The 1,856-nt window shown below is 31.4% G+C and overlaps 1 long non-coding RNA gene across 1 annotated transcript; it reads right to left on the bottom strand.

Moving 5' to 3' along the window:
- Positions 1–667: 667 nt before the first annotated feature.
- Positions 668–1,097, bottom strand: LOC121128885 (uncharacterized). The gene is made up of 3 exons (XR_005868288.2): positions 1,040–1,097; positions 850–974; positions 668–799 (listed from the first exon to the last, which is right to left on the bottom strand). It is a non-coding gene; the product is annotated as an uncharacterized lncRNA (long non-coding RNA).
- Between the last annotated feature and the right edge of the window lie 759 nt (positions 1,098–1,856).

Below are 1,856 nucleotides of genomic sequence, written 5' to 3'. Positions count from 1 at the left end.
TAGCATATCTCTAGATCCTATTTTACACTACTTTAGTGATGAACCAGGGAATACTTGAATGAGTGGAGTCAACACTCTTTTCTTCCACTTACCTTTGAATCCACATTTAAAGTAATTATTTTGGAAAAGGATAATACATACCTACACTAATAATTTAATAGTCATTAAAGAGTTGTTCATCTCCGCATTGACAAAAATCATTAGCAATAACCAAAAAATGAGGAATACCAGAAAATTATTTAATAATAGTTTTGGTTGTAAAGTTAAAAAGTAACAAAACATATTATTGATTTATACAATGAAACCATCTTCCAGGTCAATTACGGATGGAGTCTTCTTGAAAATCACTGACACGATTTCGACACTAAAGATTCTAGAAGTGTGTCAAATTCCCCATCAATGCTGGCTTTAAGAGATATAACATTTCAAAGTCTAGATACTAGATACCCCTAAACAAAATAATCGAAGGGGTTAAGATCTTGGCTCCAACGAAGCCCAAATTGTTTTAGCATATTTTTCATTCAAATTCTCTATTCAAATTTGATAAAATAGCGTGAAGTTATATAATTTAAAATATGTGGTACTCACAACCTCAACAACAGCCGGGAATTGGAATGAATCATCGGATTTTAGTGACAATATTAGGTACTCAATTATTTTAAAAGAATTTTTTATTGTCATTGGTTATATCAATTTATTAAGTTTATTTACACACATTACAAGTTCTTCAGTTATTTATTTTCATGGAGGATGAACAGCAGCCGTACCTATTGAAAGACGGACAAAACCTATTTTGATCCTGCAAATCGTTGTTAGAGAATAGTTATAATAATACTATGGTTCAAATACCTTTCCTGCATTTGTATGCTTTGCTATTCAATTTCTTAATATCCAACGAGGACATTCCAACTCTGTTTCCTAGAGAACTTCCTCCACGAGTTGGAGTTATAGTGTCTCATCCGTTCTTTGAGAACCTATGATTGGTGGATTAAAACAAGGAATTAATGGAAATTGTTTAATCAGATTAGAAATGCATTACGCTGTCCTTGAATATTGCATGAAGGATCGGTAATCATAAGAAAGTCCTAATGTTGTGGATGTCAATAACAATTTGAATAAGGTGTAAGTTTGCTAAAGTTGCATGGTGTTATACTTTCTCCAGATGCTCGGGCTCGAGCAAATTGATAATATCGACTAATTGATAGTATGATATTATTCCAGTTCACTCGAATAAATCGATACCTATCAGGTCGATTTTGTTCATGTAGAAAACCAAGTACATGAAACAATTAATGAATAATTGTTGTTTGACCCTAAAAATAAATTATTATTATTGCTTGTTACTATGGCAAGCAAAGCCTTTCTTATAAGATCAAATTAAAGGGGGCTTCTTTAAGGTATCCAATACGATATTGTTAAGTTTTCTGAATGTATTCTTCCCGAGGTTGCAAGCCTCCGAATAAAAAGTACACTTTTTTAATTTGAAACAAAGTAAATTTGGGTTGTAAACATTATAAATACATTTTCAAAAGGAATTTATAACCTTGAAATATACTCAAATGGATTATCCCAATCTTCAACATCAGGCACTTAAAAATGCTTTGAATCTTAAAAATAGCCTACAAAAACAGAAAACAACTTTATGACCTCTTTCTAATTGCCATGAGGGTAATAGTGAAAAAATAAGGCTATAATAGGAATCAATTATATCTCATTCATTAAATAAGGACCGACACACCACTAATTAAAACATTTATTTTCTGTTCCTTAGCGAACTAAAGACGAGACAAATAGCAATACAACGAAATGTGATGGAAAAAAATTCAGTTCGTTCAATTTTTGTACTTACCATACAC

Source organism: Lepeophtheirus salmonis, chromosome 14 (genome assembly GCF_016086655.4).
Source record: "Lepeophtheirus salmonis chromosome 14, UVic_Lsal_1.4, whole genome shotgun sequence".
NCBI lineage: Eukaryota > Metazoa > Arthropoda > Copepoda > Siphonostomatoida > Caligidae > Lepeophtheirus > Lepeophtheirus salmonis.
Note: the sequence above shows the minus strand (reverse complement) of the source record. Positions and strands in the feature narration are given on the sequence as shown.